Source organism: Brachyhypopomus gauderio, chromosome 16 (assembly GCF_052324685.1).
Source record: "Brachyhypopomus gauderio isolate BG-103 chromosome 16, BGAUD_0.2, whole genome shotgun sequence".
NCBI classification, from domain to species: Eukaryota; Metazoa; Chordata; class Actinopteri; order Gymnotiformes; family Hypopomidae; genus Brachyhypopomus; species Brachyhypopomus gauderio.
The window spans coordinates 9,587,741-9,603,029 of NC_135226.1; positions in this window are offsets into that span (position 1 = coordinate 9,587,741).

Below are 15,289 nucleotides of genomic sequence, written 5' to 3' on the forward strand. Positions count from 1 at the left end.
AATTGCACGTTGGTGTAATTTAGAGACCTGGCATCGTCGCCCGCGCGGCGGCCACTGTAAGCGCTAGGGACCGTTGCCTTGGCAACGGCAGGCGGAGGGGAGGCGGGCTGGCGGGTGCACGCGAGTGTGATTCCCGTGAGCTGCGAGAGTGAGACACGGGGAGCACGCGGGTGAAGGATTAGGAGAATATGTTCCAAAGAAATGAACTGAGAGCTCGCAGCTCGCGAGAGATGGCCGGTGGGGTTAGGGGTGCGCGAGGAGGTGGTGCAAAAGCAGTCATGTATGTGACAGACTGCACAAGACACACAGGTGTGGCAGGGTGGGAACTGTCGAGATGCATTCCGTTATAGACAGAATTGTTCACCCGATCAAAACTGACTTGAGTTTTAATCTAGAGCATTAACAAGTGTTAGAAACTTCATTTGCTTCAGTAACTTTTCTTTAGAATCACTCCACATGAGGTAGACAGGTGAACAGGTAAAATTATAGGCCTATAATTGTATCTATATTAATGTTAGTTAGAATATGTTTGAGTTACTAGCAAGCTAATCTTACATTTTGCAGTAAAATAATGAGTCTTGTGCTGAGACATGCTTTTCACATTTCCCATCACAGCTCACTAGTAAATAGTGTATATTGGCTCTGCTGTTGTTTACTACTGTGTACTTTGCTATTTACGTTCCAGGCTATGTTAATATGTTAATATAATAGACGATGGCTCCCAGTGTAAACACAAATGGCATTACTCACCATACAATAATGACGCACATCTATAATCTCAGTAGAAGCAGATTCCTCAGGATGGGCTTAATGAGGTGGTTAGCTGGATCCTGCATGTTGAGAGCAAATCAAATGATTCCAGGATGAGAGCTGGGAAACATTTAAACGATGGTTTCTCCACTCAAATTTATCACCCTCACATTCAACCACCTCTAGTTCTACACCAGAATAAATCTTAAATGGTTTGATTCTCCTCTATGAATTGTAAGGCCAATGGATCACTAAGATAAGCATGGCGTAAATAAGCATTTATTTACCATTGTCATGATATGGCAACTAATTGTTTGCATAACGTGTTCATGTAGTTAATTTGTTGTATAGTGGCTGTATTACAGATGTTTGTCCTTCCTGACAAAATGGTTTGCCCTGCCTGAAATACATCACAGGTTTATGTGATGTCCTTCACTTACCCGATTTGTTTTCAAACATGTTGTATTTCTGCTCCCTGCCTTCACTGACGTTTAACTACAAAGTTTTGATGCTGTCATAATTAATACCCCTCTGTAAATATTGCTAATGGCTTTGTTGTGGCACATGCACACAAGTTGTCAAAACAAAATATTTTAGTGCATCATCTGTGGCACTTTGGCTTGAGGACTTTCTGCACAGTATCGCCACTGGTGTTAAATTAACACTTATACTTTAACTTTGAGTGTAGTTACACCAGCTTCACATGTAAACTGTAAGTGATAATTTAATTCCGGTAATAATTTAAACACTATTATTTGTCCCCATCACAACAAAGCTCCTGAAATTAATGTATTTCTTTTTTTTCTTTTTCTTTTTTAATATGAACATAATGTGCAACCCAATGAGAGTTCTAAATCAGGCAGCATACTTTTAATACTGTGTTAGTCTTGCTGTTCTCTCACTGTGACCTAACAAATCAACCATGAACACCAATAATCAATAGTTTTTGAAAGAGCAAGGCATTTAGAAAATATATGGCGAGGTACACCACCTACGTGCTATATATCCAACATAACACACAGCATATGGCAAACAGACTAGTTTGAAAGAGCAAAAAACTATCACAAAACCAGTTTGTCTTGTAACACAAATCCATTCAAATGATCAGATTAATGAGGAATAAACAGGGTCTGTGCACAACGAGCACTAGTGCAGTGATGTGATCCTGGAGCACCAGGAAGGAAAAACACAAAACAAGCAGAAGATTTACAAACGGTTCCTTTACACACTCTGACGTGAGTGTGAGTTAATACAAGTGAACAGTAGTCCATCGCCAATAATCAACCAGTCCTGCGAATCCTCCTTAAATGTGGCCTGCAACACACCAGGTCCTAATGGCCTCTAATGCACCCGTTGACCACGGCTGGAGTGAGGGCAGCTAGCAGGCACCAGCAGCCTGAGCAGCCGCTCGTCCCTGGCCACACTAATGGAGCAAATGGGCGGAAATGCCATGTGAAGAGAGCTGATGTATGGTAGCTGTTGCTGAGGGGGTGGTTAGTGTTGATCTAATTAGGCACTGGCAGTGATGGAGCAGGACCTAGTATTGAGCCCTGACTCACGCCAGAGATGGGAAAGCGCTACTGGGCTCAATTGGGCTCAGGATGCATGGCTTTGCCTTCCACTATTGGCATGTGCAAGGCAGTGGCCCAGGGGACATTAGTCTTAATATTTTTCTGTTCGTGGCATCTCGTTCCTAACTTGTTCAATGGGACGTCTTCCAGCCATCGTAAATGCATTAGCTGGCCCCTTAAGGGCTTGACTTCTTTTGTCCCCCTACTCGAAGTTGTTACAATTTATGTCTTGATACTGTCTTGGATCAATTTAATTAGAGGTTATGTAACTTGGAGTTTTACATGTTAGTGCATTCATTTGTGGTTTTATTTATTTATACATAAGGGTGATGCATATTCATCAGTCTTTGGACTGATGAAATGCAGGTTAAGTCAATCCAGGAAAAAACAATCTATTCAAAATATGTTAGGAGATATGATTTAGTTATGATGTCCCTTCTAGTGGTCTTTTTCATCTGTAACTGCCTAACCAGTTTAAGATAAGGTCTCTGCGGAGCCAGATCAAAGATGTCCAATCAAATGTCCAGGAAACATGAGGTCACATGGTGCACAACTGTGGAAAACAAATTGAGCAAATCACTAAACAGCAGCAGCTTGAACAGTAACAAAATGAAGGTTGAAAGAGTGTTGGGTGGGGAGCTGTCAAGATCTGGACAGAGACCTGTGTAGAGCTGTCAGGGGTGGTCTGGACAGAGACCTGTGTAGAGCTGTCAGGGTTGGTCTGGAAAGAGACCTGTGTAGAGCTGTCAGGGTTGGTCTGGACAGAGACCTGTGCAGAGCTGTCAGGGTTGGTCTGGACAGAGACCTGTGTAGAGCTGTCAGGGGTGGTCTGGACAGAGACCTGTGTATAGCTGTTAGGGTTGGTCTGGACAGAGACCTGTGTAGAGCTGTCAGGGGTGGTCTGGACAGAGACCTGTGTAGAGCTGTCAGGGGTGGTCTGGACAGAGACCTGTGTAGAGCTGTCAAGGGTGGTCTGGACAGAGCTCTGTTCCTTGTCAGAGGCAGTTGTTTTCACAACTCTAGCACACCTGATTCAACTCATCATCTAATGATCAACACTGTAATCAGTCTATCCAGGTGTGCTGAAACAGGAAGAATGCTGAAATGTGAATTGTTGGTGCTAGAAGGGAGGAATACAGGAACAGACAAATAGTCCTCCACACAGAGCCTTCCAAACAACATACATATCAAATAAATTACCGAAGGTGCTTCATGAATTGCAAATTAGACAGACAAGCATGAGCAGACCTGGGAGCCTTCTGTTTAGTTAGGAATGCAGCACAAGAATAGAGACATTGGTCTGTACAGTGAAAGAGGATATGCAACAGTAATCAGAAATACGGCTGCCTGAGTAAAACAGTTCAAATTGTTGTATGTGTAAATATGTAGAAGTAAATGTAAGTGTCAATCATTAAAAAAACAGGTGGCAAATTGGCTCATCTCTACGTGTTTGAGTGGAGGAAGAACAAAGACGTACAGCAGTAGTGAAGATGATATTTTGCTGTCTGAGATCTCTTTTAGGCAGTGGTCTCAGTGTAGCGCGAGAGCATTTTGGAGTAGACAACAGTGACACCTCTTGGCTGAAAAGGAGATGAAATTATAATAAAAAAAAAAGACAGGAGGTGGGCTGATTGAAATAAATACATATAAAAATGTCAAAATATAAAAACGTATTAAAATAATGCTTGGTTACAAAATATAATATAATATAATAAATATTTCTGTGTACTGTAATGGTACATTAAATTATCTCTCAATGTTAAGAGCAAATTAAAGTTTTTGGGGGGGTCACTGAGTTCTTTAAATTTCCTTCACCTATAATATTATGAGACCCAGTCATTAAAATGGAGATCTGGGGAACATTTAAAATAATTCATTTTTAAGTGCAGTACGTCTTGGTCTTACTTTCTTTCCCGTTGGCTAGAGAAGACTGGAGAGAGCTGGAAATATAAATCTATCCATCCGTCTGACAAAAGACTCAGCCATTTCAGACTCATTACAGTCACTCATTGACTAAATGGTTCACCTCCCATCTAAAGAAAAAAATCTTCCTTTATTACCCTTTTAAGGAGGTAGTTTTTCTCTAATAAGACTTGTGTGGCTTTTCTTATAAGTGCCCTGATGATTCAACCTTCAACTTCAGACCAAACTTTTCCCCCTGTAATTTGGACATTGTTTTCTTATCCCTTTGAATCCCTTGGATTCAAAATCCTAAAATAAATGTTAGAATTGTAATGGAGTATAGATTCAGCATAAGATTTACCCCTGTGACTTTTATCTTGCTGTTAAGGTAAGGTTGAAACTTTTTCATATGTATTTCAAATTAGCATTCAGTTTCTGAACTTCTGGTCTGTTTAACTGTTTTCCTCCAGTATAGTTCCATGGTGTAACTTATGTGACTCTGGCTGGGGTGGAAATGCTCCACTAGACACTGGAGGCTGTGATTACAGGACTAGGTGTTTTCAGGTTCTTGAAGCAACATGCTGACAGGCCGTTGCAAAAGATGTTGTTAAAACATTTACAGAAAGCTAAATCACAACAGGCTTTTGAACTCCCATAATGTGTCAACATGTTTAAAAAATAAACATGTTTAATAAGTCAGAAGAATAAGACACATAAGCTGTCTAAGGCCCACAAATAGGTTAACAATTGAATCCAGATGGTGTGGGCTTGTGGAATGGAACATTCTAGAGTTTGAGAACAGATAGAAGGAGAGACAGAAGTGACCTGCATTTTGATTAAAATTACACAGTGATACTGCCAATTAGTAATCCACGTTATCCCTCTGAACCCTTCAAACTGGGGTCACTGAGGTTGACTTCCTCCTGGATTATCCTAGGTCATGACGTGTTTTAAGCAGGCAACACAGTTGCTATATTATACTACATCTTTGGATACGTGCTGTTGAAATCTAGATTCAGGTCATACAGCGACCTTGATCTGTTTCTATTATATGAGTGTTGTGTCCTGTCGCCCTCTGGATACCTACGGTTGGGTTTAGTTCAATGATGGGAGGAATACAACCGGGAATGATGCAAATCTTAAGTGTTTTTTCACACAGTGGATTCACTTTTGTGCACCATTTTGTGCACACAGATACACACACATAGAAAAAACATGCAAAAACATGTTTTTGGCCACATTTAAACTCACATAGCTGATAAAACCAGCATATATCTGTAAGTAGTTCATGCGGGGATATAACAAATGATCTTTTCATTGTGATGTTGCCTGAAAGATTTCTTGCAAGCTTGAGCAAAAAATGGCAAAATCTAGTGTAGACTGAGGAAATTAACATGTTAATTTCCTCAGTCTACACTAGATGGGCTGTTCATAAAAAATGTAGATGATTTAGAGGACAATTTTCCCCCAAATATAAATATGCATATGAAAGGATTTTTTTTATCAGAATTTTTTTTTCATATTCAGAACATCATATAATTTTTTCTTTAATATGACAAATAAGCATGTTATGCACTTTCTGTCCAACAGAGGGAGGCAACGCAGCACCATAAAGCTCATCCAAGTTTCACAATATCTATCCAGCTATGGAGTGGAAGAGAGTGGGCACTCAGCTGCTGACTGTCAGGATTCTATGACATGTGGTATGTACACAGCGTTTAGCAAGGTGTCATGGTGGACTCACATTTGGGCTCACTTGGTGGGTTCCCGTCTTAAGGAGCGTCCAATCAGCGGTGGTGCTCGGCAACGATGTCCTGAGGCTTTGCTGACCTCAGCTGGACTTGGTGGAAGGGTGAATTACAGTTTGAGGCTGAGCAAGCCAAAATGCTTATTCATATAGTGGACTTAGTACTACACACACACACGCGCGCACACACACACACACACACACACACACACACACACACACACACACACACACACACACACACACACACACACACACTTAGATGCATACATGAATACGGATCCATGCAGTCACACACACACACATGCACACACACACACACACACAAACACTCCATACCCATAAGATAAACATCCATACACACCCAGCCAGAGAGTAACAACCTTAAAGATCCCTCTGGTCATTCATGACATCATTACAGTTTTTTGCAGTTACAGTTGACCAAAAAAACTGAAACTTATTGAACAATTTGGGAAACCACTAACTAACTGTAGCCGATCTGTGAACCCTTAAGCGTATTCTCTGACTTACATTTATTCTAAAACACACTTTTTGCAAAACATTAAACAGAGTTCCCTAAATTAGACATCACATTCAAAACACTGGAAAACACTGCAGTGTAAGTGCCCCACATACCAATTACTCAAACCCAGCCCTGACAGCTAAAGACACTTAAATTATATATATATATATATATATATATATATATATATATATATATATATATATATATATATATATATTTATATATATATATATATATATATATATATATATATATATATATATATATATATATATATATAGCCTTATAAATGAGGTAGAGGACGAAAATGAGGAAGAGGACGAGCAACCATAACTGATGAGATCAGAGCCACTCTGGTTGACCATGTGGTCATGACCATGTTGTCAACCATGGGTTGAGTTTTCTGGAGGAGGAGGGTTGGGTATAATCTGTGCTGCTACAGTGTAGCATCATCCGGACATTTCAAAATGAGAATAGATAGTTGATAGTAGACAAGTGCTCTACACATATAACACGTGCTGTCTTTGCAGAACTGTTAGTCCGCCCCTTCTGGTGGAAGAAGATGGCTAGAAAGCGACGGACGTCAACATGAGCACACAATAGCACACTTTTACAAATACAACAGCACATCATTACTGACAACGTTGCCTTCAGCAACATCCATTCAGTGAGCCTAACCGCACTAGGTCAGTGACAGTGTGAAACAACTGTGCTATGAATATACACAAGTATGCTTTGCTGTCCTCTCACTGATGCTTTACTCCAGCGTCCTGTGCCACACAGTATTAACTATTTTATGCCTATTTCATACTGTCATACATAGGGATAATGAACATCACAGAACACCATGCCATTGTCAGAGTCCCTGGGCAGCATGGTGGCAACAACACAATGTGTGCTGCCATTTGTCAGAATGTTGGTGTTCATCATGTCACTCTGGGTCCCTACAACACTGCCTACATCATCACCTTCCTCCACACAGAGCAGAACATACTCATTCTCCATCACTAGGGGCTGAACCGGAACGGTCCGAGTTTGTTGTCATCTGGGACAATGAAAGTTTCCACCGGGCTGCTCAAGTACAAAAATGGTTCACTGAACACCCACTGTCTGGGCCGAGATGATATCAGCTGTGATGTTGATGAGATCTTGTAGGAAGACCCAAATATAAGAGTTTGGGATTAAGTGTTTTTATTTCCAGAAGTGTGAGATGTTTTGCATGTTGTGTGCATGATTTTTGCTGCTGTGTGTTCTGACAAAAAAAGAAAAAAACTGTAATATATTTTTTAATCTAATATATATATATATATAATTGCTTCCTATTGCATATCATAAAACAACTTTAGTGTAATCAAATTCAGAACCTTCAGGCCAAAGGCCAGGTGTGTAATTATCCAGGTGTGAAACCATCCAGGTGTGTAACCATCCAGACTCATACCCTTGTGTCGAAGGATGCTAACAAACCTCACCAGCATGTTCTTCTCAAGGGTCCTCAGCATCTGTAGTTCCCTGATGGTGGTGAAGACAGGCGAGTGAATTCATCACCATCTGGGTGCTCAGCCCCAGAGGAAGAGTGTCTCATCTAAACTGGAGGAGAATCACTTCGTTATTTGCAGGCCGAGGATTCGAATGACGCGCAAGGAGGCAGCAGGCGAGGGTTCTTTGGCTCCATCCCGCAACGCACCTTGAAGAAGACACTTCATCAGAGCCCATGTTCACATGAGTGGATGGGGGCCCGGAGGCCTCCTGCAGTAATTACGAGTTGGGTTTGTGTTTGCTGGAGCTTGTTAAGAAGAAACGTGAGCAATGCTCGTGGATTTATGCATGAGGAGCATAAAATGTCTTGGTGTAACCAAATGGGTAACCAAACCTCAACACAATCTGAAAAATTCATTCACACACTAGAACTCTTTCCTATGCATGAACCAAGCCTTTCTCTTTCTGTAAACAGACTGGGAGCAAGTGAGCTGTCCTTAGTGGCCTGAAGTTAAACAAAGTCACCTTGATTGTGATTTTTATTTCTTAAAAATGGGCATTAGATCAAGAGGATGAGAAGAGAGCGGTATGGAGATCAGGGATGATCAAACGATCTTCTCTACATTTGGTGTTTCATGGAATGCACAAAAATTTCAGCAGTTTTTGTAACTCATACACACAAACACATGCATAATAATATGGACAAAATGTTACTGACAGCCAAGACAAATTTGTTTTTAAAAGGAACTGAAGCCCATACACACACTGTAAATGTACTGCAATCTAGTCATTTCTCAGCTAAACAGAATGAAACATTGGCACAAATCTGTTCTGTGCTTTTATATTCTGGGGAGCACTGACCAGACAACCAGGACATAATTGATGGTGATGTGGTTGTTTGGATAACAGAAAACAGCTGAATTCTGCACATGCGTGAACTGCCAAAGTAATGTGTGATTGTGTGCGTGTGTGTGTGTGTGTGTGTGTGTGTGTGTGTGTGTGTGTGTGTGCCCTGGCAGACTCCCCCACAGCTGTGTGAAGTGCTGTTAATGTGTGGTAATTAGCACTGATTCCAGGGCCGTGCACAGAGCAGTGTGTGAGTGTGTGTGTGTGTGTGTGTGTGTGTGTGTGTGTGTGTGTGTGTGTGTGCGTGTGCGTGTGTGTGTGTGCGTGCGTGCGTGCGTGCGTGTGTGCGTGTGTGCGTGCGTGTGTGTGTGTGTGTGTGTGTGTGTGTGTTTGTTTGCATGTACATGCATGTGTTTGTGTGTGAGACAGAGAAAGAGAGAGGGACAGAGCCAAAAAAAAGCATTCATCCTTCTCTCTATCCCATTATCCCGAGTGGTCTAACCGCAGGTGCTAAATGTGTTGTGATGTTTCCTGCGTATGAATCTCAGTGCCAGACAGACCCATCGCCTTGCTGTGCATATGGGACTCATCGGAGACTAACAGAACCAGGATAACGGAGCAAGACAGTCATGGCTCCAACGCTATCAGGGTGAAGCTGTCCGAGGTATTCCAAGGCCCACTGGGAGCGAACTCTTCAGGTCAGCACCATTTCAAGCCTTCAATCAGAATCTTTAGGGTTCATCAAGAGCACAAGAAAGTGTCCTTGATGAATATTAACCTGTCATTAGTCTGAAGTGTGTGTGTGTGTGTGTGTGTGTGTGTGTGCGTGCGTGCGTGCGTGCGTGCGTGTGTGTGTGTGTGTGTGTGTGTGTGCGTTTTGTCATACTCATTTGTCATACCCAAGGATGGCCTTCATGCACCACCACGTGCCCTTCAGAGTTATCATTACTGTCCCAAAATTACCAACAATTACAGGGAATAGATGGCAGAAGTGATAAGAATGTCATCTAACTGTGCCAGACCATGTGATGGTTTATCAGGCCCACGTTCATTCAAACGTTCTCTCACTGCCTGACTGTTATCCTTAAACTCCTCTGTTCTCCACTACTCCGTGGATGAATGTGTTTCCATCTGACGGCGTAGTGCCCTGAACTGTCTGGGGAGACACTGGTTAGATGCTGATTATGACTGGCAGCATCATGACGATTATTTTCAGCAGTTCACCACCTTGCATTCGGATTATCATGCTTCGCCATGCAGGGTATCACCATGGAGATACAGAGCCATGGCAACATGGATGCTGCCTTGAATGAGGAAGCGAGTTCACTCCAATTAACTGTGATTTCTTAATTGTGCTCTTTGTCACACACTGTCATTGTTTTCGCTCGAAGTGACCATCCGGGTTTTAAAGTCACGGTCCAGTCACACTCATGTTTATGCATATGCGAACACATACAAACATATATAACAATGCATCTAAATGCATTCACATAGTGAGAGGACTGAGGCTCTATAAAAATGTAGAAAACAGTTTGCTGCATCACTGATTAAGGAAGCTTTCATGAAAAGGGGTTCCCACCGGTTATACAAGTACATTGTTGTGCAAACAGCATGTTCAAATGCGTTTCTAAAGGTCTATTAAACCTACATTTGGTTTAAAAACAGGTCACCAATGAAAGAGGCCAGTGAAGGCTGATAAAACTTCCACAGAAACTGGACTCGGGTCACCATAGCGGTGCTAAAAGTTACAACTGCAGCTACAGAAGTACTTAATAAGGTGGTTGTTGGGCATGTTTAACTTTTTGACATTTCGTAGTGTTAGAATGTTCATTTTTGTTTGGGAAGCAGTTAAATGCCACAGTAACAACTGCATTTTTTATGTTGTGCCTTCCTAAAAGCCACTTCCCACAGTCTCTAGCAGATACAGGAGAAAACAGCAAAATAAGGGCCAAAATAAGTAAAAAACATCAGAAAACATCAGCATTAGTTGAGACATAAATACAAGTAACACAGCCCGCATGAACACAGCCCACATCCGTCAGAACTGGGATGAGTCAGCAGGAACTGATGGAGGTGACTTCAATGGGCAGTGACAGGTTTTTTTGAAAGGGTGGTGCATAGATTTGATGGAAAATGGCCTGGCCTCCAATACTATGTGACTCAGTGTAATGGGTGGGATCTCAGGTGCCCGCAGATAACCTGAGGTGACCACAAACAACCTGACCTGAGGTTCTCACATGCAGCATGCTATACTTCACCAGCACCCTGATGTCCTCTGTCTGTCTCTGTTATTTTCACACAGACGTCTTAGGATTTGGTTGATGAGGCTGAGCTGATTGATGTAATTATGAGTCACATCTCTCCTGTTTAGGTCAGCTTATCTGACATTGAGAAGGAGAGTTACACTTACTGACCATTGATGTGTTCACAAGTACACAGTTCTAAAATTCACAAACTCAACATGCTGCTGTGAATGTAGCTGGGTTCTAGTTTTGCTTTTATCTTTTATATGCTGTAAAATCAGTCCTCTGATCTCAGATCAGCCCCACACAGTGCTGATTTATAGCTCACATTCCTCAATAAATCCAAATCCATACATGTTCATTTTTACTTGGGAATTTTCAGCAGAAAATCATGTAGCTTAAGAACACAACTTAAACGACCAGCGCCGAGATCAGAAAATAAATTTGTCCACTCTGGCACTAGGGATCAAGACGTTTTTCTTGCCCACCTATCAACTACGGGCAAGACTAGCCCACCGCCTGCCAAGCAGGACTGCTGAGGATGGTCCCGCTCAGATCTTTGCTGATAGTCGTCTTGAGTGCGGTGGAGTCGAGCTGTTCCCCGGCAGCGCGGAGATAAAAGCGGGCGGAGAGGAGACAGCGGACGCACGTCACACCAGCTGTCGCCTCAGTCGGGGGAGGGGCCGACAGAGAGACACTCAAGTGTCTGGTGGCTCTGAAGGGTCTCTCAGACCAAAAAAGCGGGAGGGTTATTATTGCCTATCCCAAAGCATTATGGGAAAGGGTTGCCATTCTTGTAAAGCAGTCTACCCATGGAATCACCATTGGTGAATTACCTCTGAAAGTATTAATTATTGTCCAGTGGTACTTCAGTGAACACTGTATGTATCGTTTGTTTGGTTGATTTTTTTTAGCACCTTTCTCAAACTCAAGTTCACTTTACAGAACATAAGTTAATAATGTCAGTAACCCATTTAGACAACTCATGGAATGACATGACCTGCTAACCAAGGCAGAGTTCCAGTGCAGCCCAGCTGGAGGGTTGTGATGAGCTGAACTAAATAACTGAAGCAGACTGAACGACTTCAGGTTGAGAGACAAGAGTGAAGTAAAACATTCATTAGGTGTGACTCAGATCTTTAAGTAGGATGGACCACATAACAGTTTGCTAAACTAAAGTCTATATTGAATATAATGGAGTACTGTAGCTTCCAGTGTAGTGTTTGTGGATGTTTGAATTTATTCAGATATTTAAATCATATAGTTGTTTTGTCAGAGTGGGATGGGACATAGTGACAACTTTGACTATGGTGGCAGATGATATGGCCATGATGGAGAAAACATAGATGGTCCATGTACTCCTTGAGAATCATGCAAACATATATCATGTTTTCCACATGATATACTGTACATGTGTATATGTTTTCATTCTTAGAAAGTGTTTCAAAAATCTGCTATCATTTATAATACAAGCAACTCAAACAAGGCATGGTCAAATGCACTCAACTTTGGTGCATTCTGTATGCACGGATATTTCGTAATGTGGCGCAATAGCCAACCTGAATGGAATACATGAAAAGCAAACTCAGAAAGCAGCAGATGGGTTTCAGCAGCACTTTGATTAATGACTCTCATTTGAAAAGCTGCAAGTGTGATCTCACCTTTGAAATCGATTCATTATTCATTTTAAGAGCTTTATAAAATGATTCCAGACCTTAAATTTTCACTGTTATGACTTTGATGGTGGCATCATTCTTCCAACTCTAACAATTCTGATGGTAGCAAGGTGTTTGATGAATTAATAAACCCTCACATTATGAGTTGGTTCATTTATTAAAATACTTACCAAGTATCCAAAACTTGGGTTTTCAGTTACATGACTAAAGTTTTGAATTTGTACTACATATGTGTACAGTAGGTACCATGTACCCAAAAGCAATTCTCAAACCCCATTCTGCACAACACTCAAAATTAGAACAACTCAAATCACCATCTTTCAAGACATAAAAGAGGCATGCACTCTCAGTCCTCACACCCGGAGAGTGCAAAGAACATCCCCTTGCTGCCTTTACAACTGAGACGTTGGCTATCTTCCATGAAGACTGATGGCTCACCTCTTCACTGAGTCACTTAAATATACACTAAAGACAACATTTACTGTCCTTTCCTGTCTAGCTGTCTGCTGTAGCTATGGCTTTAGCCAGATAGAATTCTTGACACAGCCTGTGCTAGCACGAGGGTGTTTTTTGACAGAGACTAGAAAGCTATTCTACGTGTCGCTCTGCTCAAGGGCATCTGACAAACGCCGTACATGTAAATGTAAATGATTACATGACAGTGAGGATTTGCCATATGGTTTTATGATGTTTCGATTGCAGGCGGATTACACCATGACCCCTTCGGCATCATCTGGTCTGAAATGCGCATCTTTCATCCTCCGTGAACTAAAAGCTCATGAAACAGCATAAGGGAGCCATCTTGCCTCCGCAGCCGTCCATAACAGAGGCTAGCCAGGACAGGGGGGTGGTGCCTCAGCGCGGGAAGTCTCAGGAGCTTTCTGGACCTTCGATTTATCTCTATAGAAGTCCTTCCATTGTGATGCGGAGAGCATTTGCAGCCATGAGATTCTTCTGATTCAGGGAGACACAGAGACAGTGGCTCCCTGGGCCAGTAGTACAATACCTTCTCTTTCTCTCTCTCTTTCTCTTGTTCTGTCTCTCTGTCATGCCCTGTTTCAGCTGCTTGGACAGCCCAGAGCACATGTTGTTAAAGGGAGTCCCACTCAGCCAGCCAGCTGCAGGATAAAAATCTACTTTAATACATCTCCTTTTGCACTCTGGCCCTCTCAGGCATATCAAGTCTTTGTTTAGCTTGAGGAACTGTCCAATGCTTTTCTTTATAGTCTTAGCCTTTCAGAGACCTGCAATATGACCCCACTGAAACACGCAAGCTCGCTGAAACACATAATATTGTAATCAAAAGATGCCTACTGGGCTTCACCAAAAATGCTACTTTAACTGTTTAAACAACAAAATAATGATGAAAGTCAATAATTGTCCAAATGCTTTTTAATGCATTCTATTGTAATGTCAGTCAATTCCAGTATGTTATATTGTACACACAGTTACATTGATGTAGGTAGGAGTAAAAATATCCAGGCAGTGTAAATTGATTGAGTGCCCAGACCCAAATCTTGTGGTCAGTATGGCCCTTAAATGATACAGTATTGAAATGAAAGTAGGACAGATCACTATCCATTACTGTCACACAGACATACAGTCACTCATACCAGGACAATTTAGATTGTCTAATGGACCTACCTGCCATGTTTTTGGACTGTGAGAAGAAATGAGGGACCACAAAGGAACCCATGGAAACTCCACCCAGATATAAAGCAAACCTGAAAGGCAAACACATTTGCCAGCAAGCCACTGAGCTGCCCAAACATATACTCATTCACAAGACGCCTGTCTCCGAACAGGATGATTTCATGTGTTTAGCATCAGTCAGTTTGCAGGGACTATAGCCTACTGGATAAAAAGGAAGCTTACAAGTGAATTTTAAGCATGGTTCTTAAATGATTTATATCAAGCACCCAGATATTGTGTAAATAAACATACTACATACACATGAATTATTTTTACATATTTAATAGCAATACATCAAGGTGTTAAAAAAGAATTGCCTTCTACAGTGGTAGAAATGAGTAATGAATGCCTGTCACTAGACAGAACATGAATCTCCACTACAGTCGTCAGTGAGATGTTGGTGTGAAAATCTGACAGGTCTGTACAGAGTCACTTCAATAATCTTGTGTGAATTAATACAAGTAGGTAATGATACCGGGTTGGACTGTATACGATGAACAAAACTATAGAATCATGTTGCGTGGGACCTGACTGAGATTGAGGAAAGATCAACATTATGATAAAAGGGAAACTTTAATGTTCTAGTAAGCATTACTGCTGGACTAAAACATGAAACATGACCTGATTAACTCACAAACTCAACCAGGATTGGAGCAGTTATCTTTTCACAAAACCGACCAGGATTAGACCAGTTACCTCTTCGTAAAACCAACCAGCTTTGGAGCAGTTACCTCTGTATTTGGCTTTTCAGTTTTAAACCAAGCTAAAGTCAGCAGTGCCATTAGAACATTAGACCACCATGATGATCAAGTTGGGTTGGTATGCCCTGTTCAAACTTTGCAGTGATCCCCATCACCTTG